Here is a 16,010-nt window from a genome sequence, read left to right as displayed (position 1 = left end):
GGTCCATAGTCTCTGGGTAAATTAGAATTCTCCAGCCAGTGGAAGAAAAGGTCAGAGGATGGGGTTGGGGGCTTTTGGTTAGGGTCTGTATAATACTACATGTGCATTTTGTGCTTTTCACTTTTCTACTGACACCTTGTCTGGTAGATGTTGCCCTTTCTCAGGAGGTCATAATATATCTGTTTTGCCTTTTTTACTTTGAGTCTGATTTTAATTTTGGTAAGGGTAACTGTCATACAAAATTTGGGGGCTCGTCTGAGCAATTTCCTATTGGTGAGGGGTCTCTTCTGGACTGAAACCTCGGGAAGGCACCTTTCTGAGAGGTCTCCAATGGTCCTAGGTAGGACTCCTTTCGGGAAATCCTGCTCATTGGGTAAAGTCCTAAAGACAGAGACATTCAGAGAAAGCAAAAATTGATGTGGGCTAGCAAAGACGCCTAGGGATTAATTTGGCTCAGAAGACAAGCCAGCAGAAAAAGTTTTGAATTGGTTACAACGGTTATGCACCACCCAGATATGTGAGAACCTGGTGAGAAAGGGAGAGATTAAAAAGAGGATAAGGTACTGTGAACTTGGGAGGGACCATTTCCCTTGGTAAGATGGGTGAGTTCTCCATATTTTTCTTCTGCTAAGAATTGGTGAGCTGCCTGGGTGACAGGGATTGGGAATTTAAGTCGCTTAATTCCCTTTGGTACTAGGAAAATTGTAAACATTTTGAGTCCATAAGGATTCTCCCATTTTCCTTTGGAAAGATTGGGTGAGTCCTCTAGAGGACAAGATACTGTGAACTTTGGAAAAGGAATAATCTAGCTGGCTCTAATCATGTTGCTTTCTAAATTGTATATTAGGTAATTGTAAAAATTGTATGCGCTTATTTAACATTTTTGCCGGCTTCACCGGATATGTGCTATAAATTTTGTGAAATTTGGTCCAAAATTATTTAGATATTACCTATATTGAGAATCTTGAAATTTGTGTTGCTTTTTCCCTTTAACAAAGAAGTAAAAGCAAGGAAATTTGACATAGAGATATGTATAATTGCAGAACAACTTGCATCTGATATAAGTGCAAAACAACTTGCATCTGACAAGTGTGTAATATATATATATATATAAGGGTAAATAAGAAGATGTTGAGAAGGTATCCTTCTGGAGGGGAGAGAGCCTGGATCCAAAACATTCTGGTTAGGTTTTAATAAAATAGCACTAGTGAGGAAACTAAAATAGGGTGAGAAGCTTTCTCCTGGACCCTGCTTCTTTAAAAGAGGTTAGTGGAATAGCATTGGAATAAATTGTACCTTAAGTATGAATTGGTAGAAACTATTGATTCTGATAAAGGAACATATTTTTTACTTCTAAGGTTTTATAAGAAAAAATGGGGAGGGATTGCAAATTGAGTGCCAATTCTATATACCTGGCCATCTGTCCTCATCAGGGAAAGTGGAAAGAATCAATCAGATACTTAAGAAACAGATTACCAAATTGATGTTAGAGACTAAATTGCTTTGGATCAAATGTTTGTCTATTACATTGTTAAAGAATTAGAACTATTCCCAGAAGGGATTTGGGACTTTTCCCTTATGAGAATGATTTTATTTGGAAGGAAAAAGGGAAAAGACTCTTTATTGAAACAAAGGATAAATTTTTAAGGAATTATATGCTGGCAGTGTCCTCATCTTTTTTTAGCTCTTTGGAAGCAAGGATTTCTGGGGCAGACAATACCTTTGGAATTTGCACTTCCAGGAAAGTGGGTGCTTACTAAATCCTGGAAGAAGCAGAGTGGGAAGGACCTTACCAGACAGTACAAATGACTGAGACTGCAGGCTAAGAACACCAAGCTTAAAAGACCTGTGGAAGAACCTCAAGAATGGATTGTTAAAAGACAATTTATAATTTCTAAAATTAACTTTGCAATTAGGAATGTTTTGGTGGGAAAGGGAGATTAACTATGCTTAGAGAAATTTGAACAATATTGATATTGTACCTATTATTATTTCTAGAAAAGTTTATATTATAGGAACTCCTTGATTGGAGGGAATAGAATGAAGAGTTTTAGGATGAAGAATCTGATAGAGTTCTTTAATGTAAATTTAGGATATTCTATATTTTATGTGAGTTTTAATTTATATTGGGTCATTTTATAACTGTTCCCATTGTTTAGGGAGATTCTGAGAACAGTGGTCTATGGCTTTGTTTTTGAACATGGTTAATAACTGACCATGTATAGAGTAGTTATTGAGCATCTTAAAGCAAAATGATTTAAAACCCATCTACTTAGATAAGAGGATAAGCTGTGGACTTTCTAGGATGAATCTTACTGTTATAGTCGCTACTTATTTAGGTTATTTTATCCTTGAGCTAAATTTACCTGAAGCTTTGATTAATGAGACTTATCTGATACAAAATCTCTTGGGGACTGTAGTTGATGTATTTGGAGTTTTGAATTCAGGTATGATTGTTTGATAGATCATCCAACCAGTAATTCACCATGCCACAGAGGAAAGTGATTCTGAATTATTACAGGTGAAGGTTAGTATCTGGGAAAGAGTTGGGAGTATAACTTTGGCCTCCATTTAAGGTGGTAGCCTTCTGACTCAGTTTCCCAGGAGTGTTCTTTTGAATAAGAACCTACCTGATTATCTGTTGCTAGATGTATATAACTGTGCTTCTTTTAGCATTTTGTTGCTGCTGATTTTCCTGATAGGCATTTTTATATGTGAAAGGTTGTGTGCTCCAATTATTAGGGACACAAATGGTTGGGGTGATAGATGGCTGCAGATGGAAGTTGAGGGTACAGAACCCCAATTTATATGCTGAATAGGCTTATTGGATTCCAAGCCATGGTTGAAATAATAAGCAGACGACAAAGGCACTGAATTTGTTAGCAGACCAGACCACTCAGACTAGAGAAGCAGTACTCTGGCATAGATTAGTATTAGACTACTTGTTGGCTGAAGAAGATGGAGTTGTGAGAAATTAAGTTTTTGCTGTGTGAAAATTGAAGATAATAGACAGGTAGTGAAGGAAATTGCCAAAGTAATCAGAAAATTGGCCCATGTCCCATTCTAGACCTGGTCCTCACTGATGTAATCTATGGTGTAAGGTTTGTCACCATGGCAGACACCAAAAGTTGAGATTTGGTCATGTGAAGAGTTCACAATGGCCATTCTCTTTGGCAAAAGATGGATATTTTTGAGGAAATCGGTTACAGACAAAATGAAGGGATAGTCAGTATGAAATAGTGTTGGGCGAGCATATGAAGCACAAGTTCCCTAGTGGAAGTCACAATTTCCCAGTACAAAGGGAGCATACCATGAGGTTGGGGCATGCCCTTAGCTGGCAGACTAAATCCTGAAAGGGATTCAGCACACTAAAAGAGTTAGCTGTAAAGAAGAGAAGTGGGGTTGGGAAGCATAGTGGAGGTAGGGGAAATAAGGAGCTGACCCAGAGGAAAGTAGCAGCTATGGGATGATTTTTTGGGGAAAGTTTAATCTCAGGGACATGACCAGGATTTCCACAAAGGCAAGATTGAACAACCTAGAGGGGGAGGTCCAGTTATTTAAAGGGGGACCAAGGAATCAAGCTGAAAAGAAGCTTTTTGATTTCTGCGAGGGTGGACCCCAATAGAGAAAAAGGACAAACCAGGTTCAGAGGGATTGAAGATTGAGAACAAGATGGTTGAGGAAATCTATGAAGAATGGTGAGAGGTCTTCAAAGGTTAATAAGAGGAGGGATTGTACGGATAAACTGAAGACCCCTCATAAGGATGTGGTTTCAACCTATACCCTAATTGTAACTTGAGGCTTTACATTAACAAGTTGAGTAATAGCTAAAACGCTGCAGGTGTTTGATTACCTTAAATGAACATACATTTTCCCTCCTGTCTCCCTCTCTCCCCTGCCTCTTTTCATTAGTATTTAATGGTAATATAGTAAAGTGTTCTGGGTTCCATGTTTAGTTTCTGCATTAATTAAAACTCTCCAGCCAATGGGAGAAAAAATTGGAGGGTGGAGTGGAGGCTTCTGATTAGGGTCTGCATAATGCTGTGTTTGCAGTTTGTGCTTTGCACTCCTCTTCTGACACACCTTGTTAGTTAGAAGTTGCCTTTTCTCAAGAGATCATAATAAATCCTTTTTTACATTTTTTTACCTCTTGTCTCTTGATTTTAATTTGGGTAAGGGTCACTGTCCTACATAATTTGAAAGCCTTAGAAAATAAAACATTAACTGTTTGAAGTATCACTATCCCCGTTCTTAATACTTAAATCAGCCTCATCATTTTGCCCTTACTAATATTAATGTAGACCAACAATATCTTTATAATCCTAGGAAAGAATTAATTTATTTTGTTTCCTCTTTTGAATTTTTATTCATGTCTTTTTTCTATTTCATTTATTTTAACATTTGTCTAGTCACTTACCTTTTCTTGCATGCAAGCTGTGTTGGTCCCTGTCCATTCTTGCCTGGAATTAGGTGTGTGTGTGTGTGTGTGTGTGTGTGTGTACACTTTTCCATCTTGCTTATGAAATGAAGAATTTATGATTATCCAAACTTAGAAGGAAACCCTTTCCTATTATGAAAACTCTTGGATAGAGGATACTTAAGAGTTTCTTTTACAAAAATAGAGCAGAGCAGATATGAATTAATTTGCACAGTACCAAATATGTTTCTGTTTAGATGACTTGCACTATGCTACTTTAGAATGTAAGTGTAAGGCCCATGTGAGTAGATGTTATTTCATTCTTTGCATTTTTATACTAAGCAACCATCAGTATAAGGCATAGATGTGATCTATTAACAAACTTTTATTAATTTTATCACCATCATAAAAATTTGCTGACTTCTGTATTCATATGGCCAGTGCCTCATTTCTTCCTGACATCTATTAATTGGATTGTAGTAACTCTACCTCAGATCTTATCTTCTCCAAACATTTTCCTCCAATAATTGCCAATTACCATATTTTGTGATGTGAAGTGATAACCCTAAAGCACAAGTTTGAGCATTCCATTCCCCTGCTAAATAAGCTCCTCAGGCCACTATATTATATAAATTAAAACTTGATATTAATACTTATTATTGATTTATATAATAAGGTATAGAACATAGGACAACACAATGTAATATTGCCTCTGTATAAATATAAACTCCTTTGTTGGGCTGTTAAACTGTTTAATAATCTAATATTAGTCTTCCTTTCCATGCGTGTTCTTTTATTCTGTGATTCAGCTGAACTGCCTCCTTTGAATATTCCTGACAAATGACATTCCATCTCCTATTTCTATTTCTTTGTACTTAACTAAACTTCCCTCTGCTGGAAATATACTCCAGTCTTAAACTTCATGAATCCTTTCCTGATTCCTGTAATTGATGGTGCTGCTTTCCCTGAAATAACTTTGTATTTATTTTGTGTTTACCTTATACCTTTTGCATATTGTAAAGGACAATGTAATGTGTATGTTCTGTTATCTCTGATAGAATGTTAAACTTCTTGCCATTAAATAATTGGCATATAGATGTCCAGTAAATACTTGTTGTTTGAGAGATTGCTAAATTGGGTATAGAGAAAGGTCTCTGGGAGAACAGTATGTTTTTGGTTTGAGTAGAGATAGAAGATTAAAATAAACACATACATTTTCATATCTTGTAAGCAATAATGGATTTTAATTATAATTTAAATATAGTACTACTAATAATTTTAATAATAATTGCTTTAAGTGTTTATTTTCACTTGACATATGATGAATAGAAAATGTAAATAATACATAATTTTCAGACAGTTTACTAAATTTCATTTGATCAAAGGAAACTTCTAGTTTAAATAAACTTAGGGAACCATAGATAGAAATTTTAAGTTTGGAATCAGATACTCAAAGAAATAAATTATTGTCATGGGGTGACTTAAGTAGAAAGAGAATTTATTACACAATAAGCTGAGGTTTAAGAAATAATAATGAAAAAAGAAGACAATGAATATGGCAGGCTGAAAAGTTCATTTGTCAATGGTGATAGGCAAATTTCTGGAAATGAGGTAGAGACAAAAAGCATCAATGAAAAATTTAAGGCTGTAGTCCCTAGAACTTTTTAGTGAGGTCTCACATTATGAGAGTTTTTGGAGAGATTATTTTGATGGTTTTGGTTAGAATGAGCTCTGAAGGAAAGGGAAAACTAGAAATGGAAATAAATTCAGTCTTGGAGGCAATTCTCAGGGAGTGAAAGAAACATTTCTTAGAACAAGAGAAATAGCAGGAAAATTCTCATTTCTGAAATTGAAGGGCAGGGAAGGAGATGAAGAAAAAAAGAAAATTTTGAAGAGTGTTGTTGTTTCGTGACTAGTAAATAATAAATTGTGAAGGAATGCACATATTTCTAAAGACCAATATGGGATTTGAGGGAATGGAGAATAATAGAATTGTTTTTTAACGTACTGAATATTATGGTTTATAAGTTAGCCTTTTAAGATGAGGAAAAATGCAGTTTTTCCTCAGTTTGTGAGGGTCTAATTATATTTTTAGGTATATTGGCAATTGAACTTGGATAAATAAAATACTATTTAAACTGTTTAAATACTATTATTTTAAATAAAATAAAAATAAATACTATGTTTTAAATATTAACTAAAATGTTTAAAACAAAAACAAAAACATCTCTACCAGTGTTCCAAACTTGAGTTATCATTATTTCCTAAACAGACTTCAGAGTACTACTAGCAGTAATCAAGTTTAAAAGTTAAATAAACTTTTAAAATGCAATAATTGAATTTAACTTGCTAAAGTCAAATGTAGTTTTCAAAATTCATACATAGTGTCTTTTAGGTTGTATATCAAAATTGTGTACTATTTTGGAAATGACTAGAATTACCTTTGTTTAATTAACTTCATTGAGGTTTCATACTTAGCAGATTTTTAGATTGAGAAAAATATATTCCAGTGCTATACATCTCATGTAAGGGCCAAATAAATATTTTGTATTGACAGTGAAAATCTTAATATGATAATATATACTGATGACATTGTGCTTAATTGTGTCATTCACCAGAATATGAAACTTCCTTTTAAACTTAATAAAATCTCCAGTAATGTGGAAAACTTACCAGCCTAGCTATTTCACACTGGAGGAAATATATTGGAGTTAAAATTTTAGAGTTGAAAGGGACTTTAGAGGTCATCGAGTTTTAACAACTATTCATTGTATAAATGAGAATGTTGGTCTATAAATTTAACTGATTCTAAGTTCATTGCTATTTTCGCTATGCTGGCCTTTGAATTATTCTGTGTATCTATATTTCTTGTACGGACATTGCCAATTAATAATGAGATACTGATTTTTGAGACATTTCAGTTCTTTGAATAATCCCAAACTACTTATTGCTACTAGAGTCCATCTCTTGAATGCCGGCCGGTATTCCCCAAATGATGCTATATAGCTATAAATCAAAGAATACCATAGACTCAGAAGAGTGTAAATTATAGTTTACCCAAAGAGCACTTTTAAAAGCTCATCATTCTTAACAGACAAGACCATTTACAATTAGACTCCAATATACTTTTAAATTTTATTTATTTTTTAAATGAGACCTTTCTTTTTATATTACTGTCTTCATACATCCTTTTTATCCTACCATCATCCCTTGTTTAGCTTTTTAAAAAGCAAAAACAAGCATTTTAGCTTTGTCTGATAGCATATGCAGAATTCTGTACCTATAGTTCTCTTTCTATAATGAAGTGGAGAGGGAGTTTAATTTTCTCAACTCTTTTCTGCCAACTCACGTATTTAAAAAATAAATTTTGTTTCTGCATATTATCCTTCCAAAAATGAAGTTAAATCTTTAGCAAAATGTTTCATAGAAACAGTTAAAACAGCACAAAAGAGTGATTATAATAAATGCAACTCTTAATTTTTAGTAGTTATTCTTAGTCATAAAAAAGTGAATATATACTTTAACTTGAAGGTACAGTAGTACCAATGCACTTTATTTCTACACTTCCCCTCTACTTCTGAGATGTGTTGTTATTCAAACTTGCCTTTTTATGGTGGTGGTTACTGTGTTTATTTATTCTATCTGTTGTCTTTATTTTGCATCCCTTCATGGAAGTATTGTGTTTTTTTCAGATTTCTGATTTTCCATTATTCCATTCACAATATCATTTGACTACTTTGTCTAGCTCTCTCTCAATTTATGGGCATATAAATTTGGTTCCAATTTTGGCTAATCAGGTTGTTGATAATAGGAAGAAAGTTATTTGTATAATAGTAAGGATAGCTTCTAAGCTTCTTTTGCCCCTTTAAATCCATGGCAATTAGATGTTCTTGAGATATATATATATATATGTATATGTGTGTGTGTGTGTGTGTGTGTGTGTGTTTTGTTTTGTTTTGTTTTGTTTTTCCAAATGATACAATAGCATGTCAACAAGATAGACCTCTGGTATTGGAGAGAAGAAAAGTTGTCTTAACAATCATATTTTCACAGTAATTTTTCTCTGATTTTGAGCAGTATTTGAAGATTTTTTAACTCATTTAACAAAGATTTATTGAGGACCTGATATGTTTAAGGTTTGTTCTAAGTACTTGAGAGATGAAGAATAGATAAAAGTCCTCAAGAGCTTTCTCGAGTAAAGTAGTTGAGGCAAACTACTTTAATTAACTATTATAAATTATAGAGAACATTTGGCTGAGGATATCTAGGAAAGTTTTGTGGAAGATATAACATGGATCATTAGAAATAGGTCGAGTTTTTTTCTTAATTTTTTTTAATTGGATGATTTCAGTAGGAGATGCTAGTGTTTTTGTTTTTTTTTTAATTGCTATTTCCACCGACTTTCTTTATCCATAATAGAATTCTCCATTTTAACAAAGCACAGTTAACCAAATTAGTACATTTCCAGGCCTGCCAGTGGAATTAACTGTTGAAGTTAGGGAAGTATAAAGAGCAGGGGAGGAGGACAGACTCTTAATAAGAAGGGTGCTTATTTTTAGGGGGCAGAAAGAAGAAAAAGAGAATCAACCAGAGAACTAAGATAACTAATCTAAGTTGTAAGGTAGTTAAATGAGGTAAGTTTCTATAAAGAGCTAATGAATAGCACAATGGGAGGTAATGGAAAATGAAGAAGTAAAAAAGATTTTCTTTAAGGAGAATAGTGTTCAGAGTTGGTAGGTTGCAAAGAGTTAATGGTTGTGGACAGGTTTATTCTTCCAAGAAGTTCAGAGAATAAAGGGAAAGAGAAAATAGTCACCTTAATTTGTGGACAACATTGAACAAGAGATTTTTGGAGGGGAAACGAGAAGGAGGGGTCTGACTTACATGTTTTGTAAATGAAGGGAAGGTTTACTATGGAGGAAAGCTCAAAGATGCAAGAGAAGATAGAGGATATATATATTTTTTAATTATAACTTTTTATTGACAGAACCCATGCCTGGGTAATTTTTTACAACATTATCCCTTGCACTCACTTGTGTTCTGATTTTTTTTCCCCTCCCTTCCTCCCTCCCTCCACCTCCTCCCCCAGATGGCAAGCAGTCCTATACATGTTAAATATGTCACAGTATATCCTAAATACAATATATGTGTGCAGAACCGAACAATTCTCTTGTTGAACAGGAAGAATTGGATTCAGAAGGTAAAAATAATCCGGGAAGAAAAACAAAGATGCAAATAGTTTACATTCATTTCCCAGTGTTCTTTCTTTAGGTGTAGCTGCTTCTGTTCATCCTTGATCAATTGAAACTGAGTTAGATCTTCTCTTTGTTGAAGAAATCCACTTCTATCAGAATACATCCTCATACAGTATCATTGTTGAAGTATATAATGATCTCCTGGTTCTGCTCATTTCACTCAGCATCAGTTCTTTTAAGTCTCTCCAAGCCTCTCTGTATTCATCCTGCTGGTCATTTCTTACAAAATAATAATATTCCAAAACATTCATATACCATAATTTACCCAACCATTCTCTAATTGATAGGCATCCATTCATTTTCCAGTTTCTAGACACTACAAACAGGGCTTCCACAAACATTTTGGCACATACAGGTCCCTTTCCCTTCTTTAGTATCTCTTTGGGGTATAAGCCCAATAGTAGCATTGCTGGATCAAAGGGTATGCACAGTGTGATAACTTTTTGGGCATAATTCCAGATTGCTCTCCAGAATGGTTGGATTCGTTCACAACTCTACCAACAATGCATCAGTGTCCCAGTTTTCCCGCATTCCCTCCAATATTCATCATTTTTTTTCCTGTCATTTTAGCTAATCTGACAGGTGTGTAGAGTTGTCTTAATTTACATTTCAGTTAGAGGATAATTAATAAGTCCTCGAAATGTGAAAGAAGTTAGCTCAAGAGTTCACAGGTAGAGAAACAGATATGTTGAGAATTTTTCTGTAATTGTTGAATAAAGAATGTATGAGAGAAGAGAGAAATGTTGAGGTGTAGAATTTGTTAAAATGAGCAGCTGAAAGAGGTGGTGAAGCACAGGAACTCTGGATTCTACTTTTTAAGATTTTTGTAGTGGAAGAAACGTAGCAGCAGCAAAAAGTATTTGTCGAGGATAATTTGGGTATAATTCAAAAGGTCACTGAGATGGTTCTGTATAAAAGATGGCCTTTTATTCCAGTGCAAACTTAATATTACAAAAGAAGGAACAAAAATTCAGACTTGCCTAATAGACATTCCAGTTTCTTTATTTTATTTGAGCATCTAGAGTACTTCTTATTATTCTACCAAAGCCTTTATAAATTTTAAGAAGACAGGCAACGTTATTCTTGTTTTGTTGGCGTTTGTTGTTTAGGTCGGGTCATTTTGTATCTGTCCGACCTGTGTGTGTGTGTGTGTGTGTGTGTGTGTGTGTGTGTAAATAATACAGTTGCCCTAACAGCCTATTTTATGGCACCCAACACTATTTACTATTCTAAATGAAGGTTATTTATAATTCTGGAACATTTATTTGATGAAATACAATTTTATTGCAGTATTTTGTTTTCATGTTGCCTATATTTTCTGTGTCTGTCCTTCAATCCCTTCCTACTTTACCTTCTACCATCATGTATTATAAGAAGATTTTTAAAAGAGGTGATTAAAATTGAGCAAATTTACCAAAACATGGAAAGAGTCTGCTGTTATATGCAGTGTTCCAATCAATAATCTCTCACCTCTCTAAAGAAAAGGAGACTGGTACCTTCTTAAAGCCTTTGGGTACAAGTTGGGTCGATATAATTCAATTTCTATTGCTTTTATTCTTGTTCTTTATGCCATCAGTATGTATATTTTCCTAGTTCTATATACCAGTTTTTCCATGCTTCTCTGTATTTCTCACATTTATACATTATTTATTATTAGTTATTTATTTATTACTTCTCAGTAATTTACACCTGCCTCAAATTGCAGACTCCTGCCTCATATCCATAAGGCTGTAGGACTACTGGCCCTCATGAGACATATCACTACCGCTTGGTGTAATGTTGGATCTGACGCAAAGAAGTTAAAAGTTTGATCACCTACCTTCCTTAACAGATTTTTTTTTCTTATTCCTATACTCTGCCTTGGTCCATTTTTTAATGGCTTATATATTTCCAACTTGTCATATTTCTCAATCTCATATTCTGAGTTGCCAGGTGCAGTTGTGCAAAATTTATTCTCTATGTTCTACTGCTTGCTTCTAACTCCAGGATTTTCAGTCTTCTCAGTTCCCATGATCTACTATTTAGGAAAAAATTTTTAATTGTGTTTTGTTTTATTTTAAATTTTCTCTTCTTTATAATCCTACTTCCCCACCCACTGAGAAGGCAAGAAAAATCCATTACAAATGTTTACTCATGCAAAATAAATATCTCATTAGCAATGTCCACAAAAAAGAGAAAAGAAAATGATTTAATTTAAACTTTGAATCTATATGCTCTCTATTTGGAAATGGATAGCATGTTTCATCCTAAGTCTTTAGGAGTTTTCCTTTTTTATAATCTTACATCAGCCAATTAGATGGGCCTCAAGTGATTATTACTTCATGGTCGTTTTAATTTGAATTTTTCTTTTACTGATTTAAAGCACTTTTCATATGGCTATTGAAAGCTTTAATTTCTTCCTCTGAGAACTGCCTATTTATAACTTTTGTTAACTTTTGAATTGGGAAATGTCTCCTTTTTGACTCGGGTACCTTTTTTTGTGTATCTATCTATACCAGTACATACATGTGTATATTACATATGTATTTTATGTATATAAATGAGACCTTTATGAGAGAAAGTATAGATAATTCTTCCCTTTTTCCATCTTTTCCTCCAATTTTAGTTGCATTGGTTTTGTTCGTGCAAAAACTTCTGAAATTTCATTTCTTTAAAAGTTGTATTTTTCCAATTACATTTAGACAGTCAACATTTATTTTTAAAAGTTTTCAAAGATTTTCTCCCCTCCTTCCTCCTGTGATCCTAATTGAGAAAGCAAGTGATTTTATATAAGTTATGCTTGTGTAGTCATGTAAAACATTTGTCATATTTAAAAAAAAAAAACCCAAGAAAAATGAAGGTAAACGGATGCCACTATTTGTATTCAGACTCTTATTCTTTTTTTGGAGGTGGTTATTAGTATTTTCATCATAGGCTCTTTGTAATTGTTTTGTATCATATTGAAAATAAGTAAATTATTCAAAGTCAATCATTATATAATATTTCTGTTAGAGTGCATACTTCTCCTTGTTCTGCCTATATCAATTTGTATAAGATTTTGCAGGTTTTTCTGAAAGGATCCTGCTCATCATTTCTTATGACATAGTAGTATTCCATCATAATAATATACTATAGCTTGTTTAACCATTCCCCTATTAATGGGCAAACTCTCAAATTCAAGTTAAGCTCTATAAAAAGAGCTATTATAAATATTATTGTACATATAAGTCTTTCTTTTGTGATTTCTTTGGGATAAAAATCTGGTCATGGTATTTTTTGGGTTAAAGAATATGCAGTTTTAGACCCCTTTATTCCCATTACAAATTCCCCCCGCCCCATTGTTCCAAATTACTCTTTAAGAATGGCTGGATCAGGTTACAACTTCACCAACAGTGTGTCTCAGTTTCCCAATATACCCTTCAATCTTTATTATTTTCTTTTTCTGTCCTATTAGTCACTCTGATAGGTATGAGATACTACCCGAGATTTATTTTAATGTCCATTTCTCTAATTGGTAGTGATTTAGAACATTTTTAAAATATGACTATAGATTAATTTATAATCTCTTAATTTGAAAACTTCCTGTTGATATTTTTCAACCCTCAGTTCTCTTTATATTTGAGAAATGAGGAATATCAGAGAAACTTTAAAAAACTTTTTCAAAATTTTGATTACTATTTCCCTCCATCCTGCTTTACCTTCTGTTTATTTTTTCTCTTTTCCTTTCACTTGTTTCTCCTTAAAAGTGTTTTGCTTCAGACCTTCACTTTTCTCCAATTCACCCTCCTTTCTATCAGTCCTTTTTTTCTCTTGTCCCCTCTCCCTCCTTCTTCTCTGAAAGATAAGATAAATTCATATACCCAGTGATGAGAATAAGATTCAAGTGTCCTCCTTCCCCTTCATTCTAAAAACTCTTAACAATACTTTTATGTGAGGTAATTTACACCATTTTACTTGTCTTTTCTTCTTCCTCCCAATGCATCTCACCTCACCCCTTAGTTTTATTGTTTTAGTTATTATGACAACACAAGAAACTCTGCCTTCTACATCTGTACACTCCTTTTAACTGCTCTAATAATGAGAAAGGTTTTACAAGTTATAACTATCATCTTCTCATGTAGGAAAGTAAACAGTTTTATCTTATTGAATTCCTGATGATTTCTATATTTCTTTTGAGTTTCATATTTAAAAATCACACTTTTTCAGCCTTGGTCTTTTCATCAGGAATGCTATAAAGTTCTCTGTTTCATTGAATGTCCAGTGTTTTCCCCTGAGGGATAATATTCAGTTTTGCAGGGTAAATGATTTTTGGTTGTAATCCTAGATCCTTTCCGTTGCCTTCCAGAATATCGTTCCAAATACTCTGATTTTTTAATGTAGAAGTTGCTAAATCTATGTAATCCTGAGTGTGGCTCCATGATATTTGAATTGTTTCTTTCTGGTTACTTGTAATATTTTCTCCTTAACCTGGGAGCTGTAGAATTTGGCCTTTAATATTCATTCTTGGGAGTTTGCATTTTGGGATCTCTTTAAGGAGATGTTCTGTGGAATCTTTCAATTTTTATTTTAACTACTCTTTTGTGAGGATATTGGGGCAGCTTTTCTTAGTAAATTTCTTGAATTTGAAAAATTTTAGATTCTTCTTTCTCTCCTTTCTCTTTCCCCTTTTAATCATGGCTTTCAGGTAGTCAAGTAATTACTCCAATGAGATATTTCATATTTTTTTCCCCTTATTCATTCTTTTGATTTTGTTATACTGTTTCTTGTATTCCAGTTGCCCAGTAATAATTTTTAAGGAATGACTTTCTTCAGTGAGTGTTTTGTATCTCTTTTTTCATTTGGTCAATTCCAGTATGCCTCCTTGTTCTGGGACTGTGACCCAGAGTCACATATGGACAATGCAACAGAGTTGTGTACCTATTGCCAGCAAAGGGCAATTTTCATTTGACTAGTTATCTGACCCTCTCCCCTTCTCCCCCGGGACTTGCCCAGTCAGACTGCATTGGACTATGCTCTGCTTTCACTCCAATGAGATAAACCTTTACTATTGATTTTTTAAGTTGCCTTGGTCTGGAAAATTGTTTCACCCCATTCTTTTATTCCAGAATTTGTTTTTCAGGGTTTTAGTTTTTTGGGAAGGAATTTGAAAAAGCTCAGGAGAGTCCATGCCTTTACTGCCACTATTTTGGGTCAACACTTTTAGAATCTTTATAATATCATTTAATCAGAATGAATCCATCCATTTCATTGTATATTAATCTCTCTCTCCTTTGGTCATGAACTTTTGCCTTATCCTTAGATCTGACAAGTCCTTAGATCTGGACAAGTACTCCATTTATTTGCTTATGGAGTCATATTTTAAATCTAGATCATGGACCTGGATTTTTTTTATACATATATAAGAAGAAATATATATATATACATATATATGTATATATATATATGTATATATACATATATAAGAAACTATACATATATAGTTTTTTTAAGATTACTTTGTATTTTTCCCGGTAGTTTTTATATTGAATAGTAAATTCTTGCCCTAGTAGCTGAGATATTTGGGTTTATCAAATATTAGATTATTTTGTCCATTTCCTACTCAATCCCAAGTTGTTGTTTTTTTTTTCTTTTGTTTGTTTTTTACAATTACAGCTTTACAGTATACTTTGAGGTCTGGTACTTTTAGTCCCTCTTCTGATTTTTTTCTCATTTTATTCCTTTGTTGTTCTTGACCTTTAAACTACTTTATAAAGTAATTCTCTAGTAGTTTGTAATGCTGTTAAATAAGTAAATTATTTAAATTATTTTCTTATATTGTCTTGGTTTATTTACAAACAGTATTTTCCCAATTATTTTGATCTGTTTGTGTAAAAAGTTTTACAAGTATGTTTATGTAGTTCTTGTGTGTGTGTTGGCAAGTAGGCTTTCGAGCTTTCATGCAATCTGTATGTATTTTGAATGGAATTTCTTTTTGTATTTCTTTCTAATACAGTATTGAATGGTAATATTGATAATGAAGATCATTGTTATCCCTGATCTTATTGGAAAGATTTAGATTATTTTCATTACAGATAATACATGCTTTTCGTTTTTATATATGTAGTGTATGTATGTGTGTGTGTGTATGTATGTGTGCGTATATATATATATATATACGCACACACACATACATACATGCACACTTTTTTTTTTTATTTTAAGGAAAACCACTTATTTTTGTGCTTTCTACTGTTTCTTACAGGAATAGGTGTTGTATATTGTTAATAGGGTTTCTACATTTATTGAAATAATCTAACATTTTTGTTTTTCTTAAACTGATCAATAATATTCATTTTTTCCTAATATTGAGCCATGTTTGC

At 33.3% G+C, this 16,010-nt stretch overlaps 1 protein-coding gene across 4 annotated transcripts in view; it reads left to right on the top strand.

The window, feature by feature from the left end:
* USP9X (ubiquitin specific peptidase 9 X-linked) overlaps positions 1–16,010 on the top strand; it is a 247,134-nt gene that overhangs the window by 52,315 nt on the left and 178,809 nt on the right. The gene's annotated exons all lie outside the window — the stretch shown is intronic.

This window comes from Sarcophilus harrisii, chromosome 3 (genome assembly GCF_902635505.1).
Source record: "Sarcophilus harrisii chromosome 3, mSarHar1.11, whole genome shotgun sequence".
Taxonomy (NCBI): Eukaryota; Metazoa; Chordata; class Mammalia; order Dasyuromorphia; family Dasyuridae; genus Sarcophilus; species Sarcophilus harrisii.
The sequence above is the reverse complement of the archived record's forward strand: the minus strand, read 5'-3'. Positions and strand labels throughout refer to the sequence as shown.